Below are 11253 nucleotides of genomic sequence, written 5' to 3' on the forward strand. Positions count from 1 at the left end.
GCGGCCAGGGAGGGGGAGACTCGACAGAAACCACACACCCTGTGGGGTCGCCACTGCACGATCCAACAGCCTGGGCCAGAGCACACGGAACAGGGAGAAGTCCTGCACGGGAAGTGAAAGCTCAACAGCAATCACACACCCTGTGGTACCTGATCCACCAGCCCAGCAGAGTCCAAGCTGACCAGAAAGGTGGCTCCCCGGAGAAGCCCAAGACCTGAGGCAACCACACACACAAGGCACTAGAGGCCAACTGAGCAGCCACGGAGGTAGCCATACGAAATTGGCAACCACAGCAACATCCTAGTTAGTCATTAGTCTCAAACCGGTGGACTGTGAAACCCCCTGCCACAATGAATAAACATCAAAAAAAAAGATACCAGAAATACAAAAAATCAAGAAAGTACACCACCAAAAGTTAATAAATCTCAAACTCTAGATCCTATAGAACAAGAAGCCCTTGAAATGACTGACAAGGAATTTCGAGTGATAATTCTAAGGAAACTGAATGAGATACAAGAAAACACAACTAGACATCATGATGAAATGAGGAAAAGTATACAGGATCTGAAAGAGGAAATGTACAAAGAAATCAATGTCCTGAAAAAAAATGTAGCAGAACTTGCTGAACTGAAGAAGTTATTCAGCGAAATAAAAAACACAATGGAGAGTTTAACCAGCAGGCTTGTCGAAGTTGAAGAGAGAATCTCTGAACTTGAAGATGGGCTGTTTGAAATAACACAAGCAGACAAAAAGAAAGAATCAAGGACATTGAAGAAAATCTGAGAGAGATATCAGACAACCTTAAGCGCTCAAATATCCGAGTCATGGGTATTCCAGAAGGGGAGGAAAATGGAGATTCCATTGAAAACATATTCAACAAAATAGTGGCAGAAAACTTGCCAGCCAAGAATACTCTACCCTGCAAGGCTATCCTTCCAAAATGAAGGGGAAATAGTATATTTCTCAGACAAACAAAAACTGTGGGAGTTCACTACCACAAGACCACCCTTACAAGAAATCCTCGAGGGAGTACTGGGTTTGGTTCCTGAAAAATAACTACCACTGCCATAAAAACCCAAGAAAAATCAATACCCACTGGTATAATAAAAATGGCAATCATGAAGAGAAAACAAGCAAACAAAAATGCTATCTACAACCTAAGGAACCAACAAACAAAGAAACCAAACAGTAAATCAGAAAGCAAGGAACAAAAGACATCTAAGACAACCAAACAACCAATAAAATGCTAGGAATAAATCAACACCTTTCAATAACAACTCTTAATGTAAAAGGCTTAAATTCCCCAATAAAAAGACACAGACTGGCTGACTGGATCAAAAAGCAGGACCCAACTATATGCTGCCTACAAGAGACCCACCTCACCCATAAAGATTCACACAGACTAAGAGTGAAAGGATGGAAAAAGATTTACCATGCAAAGAGAAAAGAAAAACGAGCTGGAGTAGCTATTCTTATATCTGACAAAATAGACTTTAAACTAAAAACCATAAAAAGAGACAATGAGGGACACTACTTAATGATAAAAGGACTGATCCATCAAGAAGACATAACAATCATAAATATGTACGCACCCAATGTTGGAGCAGCCAGATTTATAAAACAAACTCTATTAGACCTAAAGAAGGAAATAGACACTAATACCATAATAGCAGGGGACCTGAACACCCCACTGTCAATATTAGACAGATCATCTAGGCAAAGAATCAGAGAAATGCGAGATCTAAACAAGACTCTAGACCAATTGGAATTGGCAGATATCTACAGAACATTCCACCCAACAACCTCAGAATATTCATTCTTCTCATCAGCACATGGATCATTCTCCAGGATAGATCACATGTTAGGTCACAAATCAAGTCTCAATAAATTTTAAAAAATTGGAATTATCTCATGTATCTTCTCAGACCACAATGGATTAAAACTAGAAATTAATAACAAACGAAACTCTGGAAACTATACAAACACATGGAAATTAAACAGCATTCTACTCAATGACATATGGGTCCAAGAAGAAATCAAGCAGAAAATCAAAAAATTTATTGAAACTAATGAAAACAATGATACATCATACCAAAACCTGTGGGATACTGCAAAAGCAGTATTGAGGGGGAAATTTATTGCATTAAACGCTCACTTCAGAAGAATGGAAAGATGGCAAGTGAACAACCTAACACTTCACCTTAAAGAACTAGAAAAACAAGAACAATCCAAACCTAAAGTTAGCAGACGGAAAGAAATCATTAAGATCAGAGCAGAACTGAATGAAATTGAAAACCAAAAAACAATTCAAAAGATCAACGAATCAAAAAGTTGGTTTTTTGAAAAGATAAATAAAATTGACAGACCATTAGCATGGCTAACAAAAAAAAGAAGAGAGGAGACTCAAATAACAAAAATTAGGAATGAAAAAGGCGATATTACAACTGATTCATCTGAAATACAAGGAATCATTCGAGACTACTATAAACAACTATACACCAACAAATCGGAAAATCTGGAGGACACGGATCAATTTCTGGACACACACAATCTCCCAAAACTGAACCGTGAAGACGTAGAAAATTTGAACAGACCAATAACAATAAAGGAGATTGAAGCTGTTACCAGAAGGCTCCCAACAAAGAAAAGCCCAGGACCAGATGGATTCACAGCAGAATTTTACCAAACATTCAAAGAGGAATTGACACCGATTCTTTACAAACTATTCCAAAAGATTGAAACGGACGCAAATCTCCCAAACTCATTCTATGAAGCAAACATCATCCTGATGCCATAACCAGGTAAAGATATAACCAAAAAAGAAAACTACAGGCCGATATCCTTGATGAATAAGGATGCAAAAATCCTCACTAAAATATTAGCAAACAGAATACAGCAACATATACGAAAAATTATTCATCACGATCAAGTGGGATTCATCCCAGGGATGCAAGGTTGGTTCAACATATGCAAATCAATAAATGTGATACACCATATTAATAAACTCAAACACAAGGACCATATGATCATCTCTATAGATGCTGAAAAAGCATTTGATAAAGTTCAGCACTCATTCATGACAAAGACCCTCTATAAGTTAGGTATAGAGGGAAAGTATCTCAACATAATTAAAGGCATATATGCCAAACCCACTGCCAATATCATCCTGAATGGGCAAAAGCTGATAGCTTTTCCTTTAAGAACAGGAACTAGACAAGGATGCCCACTCTCACCACTCCTATTCAACATAGTGTTGGAAGTACTAGCCAGAGCAATCAGAGAAGAGAAGGAAATAAAGGGCATCCAGATTGGAAAAGATGAAGTCAAACTGTCCCTGCTTGCAGATGACATGATCCTATATATCGAACAGCCTAAAACCTCTACAAAAAAACTACTGGAATTGATAAATGATTTCAGCACAGTAGCAGGATACAAAATCAACAAACAAAAATCAGTAGCATTTCTTTTCTCCAATAGTGAACACGCAGAACGAGAAATCAAGAAAGCCTGCCCATTTACAATAGCCATCAAAAAAATAAAATACTTAGGAATTGAGTTAACCAAGGAGGTGAAAAATCTCTGTAATGAGAACTACAAACCACTGCTGAGAGAAATTAGAGAGGATACAAGAAGATGGAAAGATATTCCATGCTCTTGGATTGGAAGAAACAACATAGTGAAAATGTCCATACTACCCAAAGTGATATACAAATTCAATGCAATCCCCATCAAAATTCCAAAGACATTTTTCTCAGAAATGGAAAAAACTATCCAGACATTTATATGGAACAATAAAAGACCACGCATAGCCAAAGCAATGCTGAGCAAAAAAACTAAAGCTGGAGGCATAACACTACCTGACTTTAAGCTATACTACAAAGCTATAATAACCAAAACAGTATGGTACTGGCATAAAAACAGACACACTGACCAGTGGAATAGAATAGAGAATCCAGAAATCAACTCACACACGTACGTCCATCTGATCTTTGACAAAGGCACCAAGCCTATTCACTGGGGAAGGGATTGTCTCTTCAGCAAATGGTGCTGGGATAACTGGATATCCATATGCAGGAGAATGAAACTAGATCCATACCTCTCACCGTATACTAAAATCAACTCAAAATGGATTAAGGATTTAAATATACACCCTGAAACAATAAAACTTCTTAAAGAAAACATAGGAGAAACACTTCAGGAAATAAGACTGGACACAGACTTCATGAATATGACCCCAAAAGCATGGGCAACCAAAGGAAAAATAAACAAATGGGATTATATCAAACTAAAAAGCTTCTGCACAGCAAAAGAAACAATTAACAGAGTTAAAAGACAACCAACAGAGTGGGAGAAAATATTTGCAAAATATACATCTGACAAAGGAGTAATATCCAGAATATATAAGGAACTCAAACAACTTTACAAGAGGAAAACAAGCAACCCAATTAAAAAATGGGCAAAAGAGCTAAGCAGGCATTTCTCTAAGGAAGATATACAAATGGCCAACAGACATATGAAAAAATGCTCAACATCACTCAGCATCTGGGAAATGCAAATCAAAACCACACTGAGATACCATCTAACCCCAGTTAGGATGGCTAAAATCCAAAAGATTTTGAACGATCAAGGCTGGCGAGGTTGCGGAGAAAAAGGAACTCTCATACATTGTTGGTGGGACTGCAAAATGGTGCAGCCTTTATGGAAAATGGTATGGAGGTTCCTCAAACAATTGCAGATAGATCTACCATACGACCCAGCCATCCCACTGTTGGGAATATACCCAGAGGAATGGAAATCATCATGTCGAAGGTATACCTGTTCCCCAATGTTCATCGCAGCACTCTTTACAATAGCCAAGAGTTGGAACCAGCCCAAATGTCCATCATCAGATGAGTGGATACGGAAAATGTGGTACATCTACACAATGGAATACTACTCGGCTATAAAAACGAATGAAATACTGCCATTTGCAACAACATGGATGGACCTTGAGAGAATTATATTAAGTGAAACAAGTCAGGCACAGAAAGAGAAATACCACATGTTCTCACTTATTGGTGGGAGCTAAAAATTAATATATAAATTCACACACACACACACACACACACACAAAACCAGGGGGGGGGGAAGAAGATATAACAACCACAATTACTTGAAGTTGATATGACAAGCAAACAGAAAGGACATTGTGTGGGGGGAGGGGGGAGGGAGTGGGAGGGAGGTTTTGGTGACGGGGAGCAATAATCAGCCACAATGTATATCGACAAAATAAAATTTCAAAAAACAAAGTGGGCAAAGGAGCTGGATAGACATTTATCATATGAAGATATATAAATGGCCAATAGACACATGAAAAAATGCTCCACATCACTCAGCATCAGGGAAATGCAAGTCAAAACCACATTGAGATATCATCTCATCCCTGTTGGACTGGCTACTATCAAAAAGATAGAGAATAACAAATGCTTGTGAGGATATGGAGACAGGGGAACCCCCCTACACTGTTAGTCGGAATGTAAATTAGTGCAGCCATTATGGAAAATAGTATGGCGTTTCCTCAAACAACTACAGATTGAACTGTGATATGATCCAGCAATTCCACTGCTGTGTATATACCCAAAGGAATGGAAATCATTATGTCAAAGGGATACCTGCAGTACCAAGTTTATTGTAGTTCTATTTACAATAGCCAAGAGCTAGAATTGACCTAAATGTCCATCAGCAAACAACTGGAGAAGGAAAATGTGATGTATATACTCAATGAAATACTACTCTACCACAAAAAAGAATGAAATTCTGCCTTTCACAGTAACATGGATGAACTGAGAGAACACTATAAGTAAAATAAGCCAGGCACAGAAAGAGAAATACCACATATCCTCATTCACAAGTGAGAGCTAAAACAAAGAAATAAAGGAAAGAAAGAAAGGAAGGAAGAAAGAATCACAATAATGCATTGAACTTTCCAAAGAAGGGAACAGAACTGTTATTAGAGGTGGAATACGGGGAGGGGGAGGGGGCTTAGGAAGAAATGAGTTAAGGGTCACAAAGATTGATTATGTTTTGTATACATGAATATATTAACTATCTTGATTTGATCACCACATATTACATGTATTGATATTCAATTCTGTAGCCCACAAATACATATAATCAATTACCTTTCAATAAAAATCTGTTGATAAATAAATAAATAAAATAAAAACATAACCACCCCAAGAAAAAGAATCTCAGTGTACCCCAAACATTAATAAACTCAAAGAAATCAATGCCAAGACACATCATAGTCAAATTTCTGAATAATAAAGACAAATAAATGAGTTAATTAAATCTTTAAAGCATTGAGAAACAACACTGTACCTACAGGGGAAAAACAATTAGAATGACAGTAAATTTTTTGTAATAGCCATGTATGTCAGAAAGAAGTGGCAGAACTTTTTTCAAATACTGAAAGAAAATAATTGTCAACCCAGCATCCTATATCCAGAAAAAAATATCCTTCAGTAATTAAGAAAAAATAAGAATATTCTGAGATGAGGAAAAACTAAGAGAATTTGTAACCAACTGACCTACCCTAAAGAATGGTTTAAAGGAAGTTTTCTAAACATAAAGGAAATGATTAAAATAAAGGAATTGTGGACATTAGAACATCAGAAAGGAAGGAATAGCAACAACAACAACAAAACACAAAGATATAAGTAAATACAATAAACTTTCCTTTTTCTGTTGAGTTTTCTAAATTATGTTTGACAGTTGAAGCAAAAAATACAATACTGCCTGCTATGGGTTAAATGTGTTCCCCAAAAGTTCGTGTATAGGAAACTTGACTCCCACTGTAATGGTGTTAAGAGGGCAGGAAATCCAATTATGGTATTTGAATGGTGGGGCCTTTAAGAGGTGATTGGATTGTGAGGACTGTGCCCTCGTGAATGGACTGATTCATTGATGGAGTAATTGGTGTGGTTCTCATGGCTTTATAAAGAGACTGACTGAAAAAAGTTAGTTCTCTCTTGCTCATCCCATTCTTGCCTTGTGACACCCTGTGAAGAAGGTCCTCACCAGATACGTTCCTGGACCTTATGTTCCCAACCTCCAAAACTATGAGAAATAAATTTCATTTCTTTATTCATTACCCAGTTTCAGGTATTCTGTTATAAGCAACAGAAACAAACTAATACAGAAAATTGGTGCCAAAGTGGGGTGTTGCATATAATAATACCTGAAAATATGAAAGCAGCTTTGGAACTGGGTGATGGGCAGAGGCTGAAAATATTTGGAGGACCAGGCTAGAAAATGCCTAGATTCTAATGAAGCCTTTGAAGACAAGACCAGGGAAAAGTTGGAATATCTAAGAGACTGGTTAATTGATGGTAGTGGGAATGCTGATATAAATATGGACAATAAAGGCCATTCTGAGGTGGTCTCAGATGGAAATGAGGAAGGGTTATTGGAAACTAGAGAAAAATTCACCCTTGTTGTAGAGTTGCAAAGAACTTGGCTGCATACTCTTCATGCCCAAGGACTTTATGGAATGTACCACTTAAAAGTTATGAGCCAGAGTATTTGGCAAAAGAAATTTCTAAGCAGCAAAGCATTCAGGCAGCTGTATGGCTACTTGTAATAGCCTGAGCTAAGTTATGGCAGAAAAGGCATGACATAAGGCTGAAATTTATAACGCAAAATAAAACAGAAGGCAAAAAACTGGAGAACTCTCAGCCTACCATGTAAAGAGCTAAAAGGTGTCTTTGGGAGAGGAAATCAAGGATGTAGTCCAGTGACCCTCTACTAAGGAGATTAATACAGAAGAAAGGGATTATCAAGAGAATGGAGAAAAGACTTTAAAGGTATTTCAGAAATCTTCAAGGCTGCCCCTCCCACCACAGGCTCAGAGACCTAGGGAGACAGAATGGTTTGGGGAGCAGGCCTGGGGTGTCCACCCAACAACAGCAAAATACACATTTTTTCCAAGCACACCTGCAACATGCTTCCAGATAAGTCATATTTTAGACATTAGAAAAATTCTCAATAAATTTAAATTAATTCAAATATTAAAAGGTATCTTATCTAACCACAACAAAATTAAATTATAACTCAACAACAGAATAAAGCCATAGAAATACTTATATGCTTGAAAATTAAACATCACACTTTTAAATAATGCATGTGTAAAGGAATAAATATAAAAGAAAGTAAAAAGTATATTGAACAAACTGAAATAAAAACATTATGTTAAATTTATGTGATATAGCTAAAATTGTTTAGAGAAAGAATTAAGATTTAAAATCTTATATTAGGAAAGATGATAGATTTAACAAAATCAGGAATGAAAGAGGGACATGACTACAGAACTCCAGGAAATAAAAAACTTATAAGGAAATACTATGAACAGTTTTATATTAAAAACAAAAACAATTTAGATGAAATGGACAAATTTCTAGAAAAACAAAGCATCAAAACTGAGTAAATAGGAAAAAGAAAACAGAAAATCTCAATAGACATATACTAACCCAAAGAAATTGAATTAATAATTTAAAATCTTCCCCAAAATAAAGCCCAGGCAAGGATGGTTTTACTGGTGAATTTTATCAAATACTTAAGGAAAAAATAACCTTCAACATCTCATCTTTCAGAAAATAGAGGAATATAAAATACTACTCAATTAAATTTATGAAGACAGTACTCCCCTGATATCAAAGATATCACAAGAAAATAAAACTTCAAATCAATATCTCTTATGAAAATTGATTCCACAATCCTTAGCAAAATATTAGCAAACACATTCAAGAAACAAATGAAAATGATTTTACATGATTAGCAAGTGGAGTTTATCCCAGAAATACAAAGTTGTTTTGACATCCAAAAGTCAATAAATATAAAACACTATATTTAGAAAATAAAGGGGAAAAATGACAATCTCAATAGATGTTATAAAATTACTTTACAAAATGTAATACCCATTCATGATAAAAGTTCTCGACAAACTAAGAATTTGAGTCTTTTTCTCAACCTGATAAAGTGTATCTATGAAAAACCTAGAGCTACCATCATGCTCAATGTTTAAAAACTGAATGTTTTTCCTCTAATTATGGGGAAAAGTCAAGGATATCTTGACTTTTAAATGTGAGTTACAACTCACATTTAATATTGTGCCAGAGCAATAAGGTAAGAAAAGGAAATTAAAAGCAAGCATACTGTTTGGAAAAGAAGCAAAATTGTCTTTATTCTCAGATGACATGATCTTGCTAAGAAACCTATAAAATTAGTACTAGAACTGATAAGCAAATTTATCAAGGTTACAGGATACAAGCTCGGTATACAAAAATTCAGTTGTATCTGTATATATTAGCAATGAAAAAACTGAAGATAAAATTAAGAAAACAATTCCATTCACAAAAGCATAAAAAATAAAATACTTAGGAATAAATTTAACAAAGGAAGTGCAAAGCCTTTACATGGAAAACTATGTAACGCAGGCAAGAGAAATTAAAGCAGGTCTAAATTAATGGAGAGATACAATGTTCATGAATTGGAAGACCTAATGTTTGTAGAATGGTGATTGTCTTCAGATTTATGTATGAGGAAACCTTAAAAAGTTTGTGGAAAATGGAATTAAAAGATAAAAATAAAATATATAAACTTTATTTCTTAACATGTGCTCCATCAAATTCAAGACAATTTTGCAAGCAATAATACCAGCCAGTTAGTCTATCCCTGAAGAACTGAGGGTCCTGGGAATTTAACTATGTTAACAGTGTTTTTCACATTATTAAATTTACCAAAGTATCTGTAAGATCTGTACACTAAAATTTACAAAAAATCACTGAGAGGAATAAAAGAGGACTTGAATAAATGGAAAGATACACTACATCCATGGATTAACAGGCCCAACATTATCTATAGATCGACCTATAGATTCAATAAAATCACAATAAAAATACCAGTAGGCTCTGTTTGTAGAAACTGACAAATTGACTCTAAAATAGCCAAAGTGTCTTTTTAAAGAAATAATAAATTTTGACAACTTATGCCACTTGATTTCAATACTTACTAAAAAATTGCATAAACAAAACAATGCCATATTGGCATAAAAATCAACAAGTAGAGCAATACAACGAAGGGAAAAAAAGTTAAATAGACCCACATATACATGTCAATTGACTTTTAATGAAAGTTTCAATGCAATTCAGCAGAGGAATGGATAATCTGTTTAACAAATGCTGAAACAATGAGATATTTTTAAGCAAAAAATATGTACGTATAGCTTAACCTTCACCTCATACCTTGTTATTTCAAATGGATCACCAACCTAAGTGGAAAATCTAAACTATAAAAATTCTAGGAGAAAACACACAAAACATCTTGCACCTTTGGATTAAGAAAATATTTCTTAAATAGGACACAAAAGTATAAACTATAAAAGAAAAAATTTTAATTTTATTAATACTGAAACTTTTGCTCTTCAAAAGTAGTTGTTAGGTGCTGTGGACTGATTGAATTGTGTCTCCCAAAGGTCACATATTAGAAGGTTAATTCCCACTGTAATTGCTGAGAGTGGGAAATCCTATTGTGGTCATTGAAAGGTGGGGCCTTGAAGAGGTGATTGGATTGTAGGACCATGCCATAGTGAATGGATTAATAATGGCAGTCAGGGCTGTGGTTCTAAGGGCTTTAAAAGAAGAGCACATGAGAGGTTAGTCTCTCTCCGCTCCACCATTTTCTGCCATGAGAGATCTCTGCATTGCAGGAAAGCCATCACCAAAAAGACCCTCACCAGACGTGTTCCTTGGACTTGGTACTTCCCAGCCTCTGAAATTGGAAGCAATCAATTTCATTTCCTTACAAAGTACTCAGTTCCAGGTATTTTGTTATAAGCAACAGAAACAGACTAATACATTAGGAAAACGAAAAGGAAAGCCACAAGCCAGGAGAAAATATTTGGAAAACATATATTTGAAAACAGACGTGGTTCGCATGATACGTGATTAACGTCTCTGTGTAATGAGGACTTGCAACACCCTAATTGCTCCTGTCTGATTCTTCCTGATGGTTTTACGTATTTGTTTATTAGTGACCATCAGAACTTTTTTTTTTTATATTTGTGGGTGATTTGGGTGGGCCTGGATTACTCACTTTGCCAAATAGTTTGTTGTTTGGGAGTCACGGCTGCGTTTTTGCTTGGTCTATCTTTTCTGGTTCAGGAGTTTCATTAACACAGAGATCCCTTTTCCTTCAGGCGTCTCAGAAAACACTTCT

The 11253-nt window shown here is 35.7% G+C and overlaps 1 non-coding gene across 1 annotated transcript; it reads left to right on the top strand.

The window, feature by feature from the left end:
* The first annotated feature begins 10914 nt into the window (after positions 1–10914).
* On the top strand, positions 10915–11035 carry LOC134374220 (U8 small nucleolar RNA). Its single transcript, XR_010023088.1, has one exon. It is a non-coding gene; the product is annotated as a U8 small nucleolar RNA (small nucleolar RNA).
* The last annotated feature ends 218 nt before the right edge of the window (positions 11036–11253 follow it).

The sequence above is a fragment of the Cynocephalus volans genome, chromosome 3 (genome assembly GCF_027409185.1).
Source record: "Cynocephalus volans isolate mCynVol1 chromosome 3, mCynVol1.pri, whole genome shotgun sequence".
NCBI classification, from domain to species: Eukaryota; Metazoa; Chordata; class Mammalia; order Dermoptera; family Cynocephalidae; genus Cynocephalus; species Cynocephalus volans.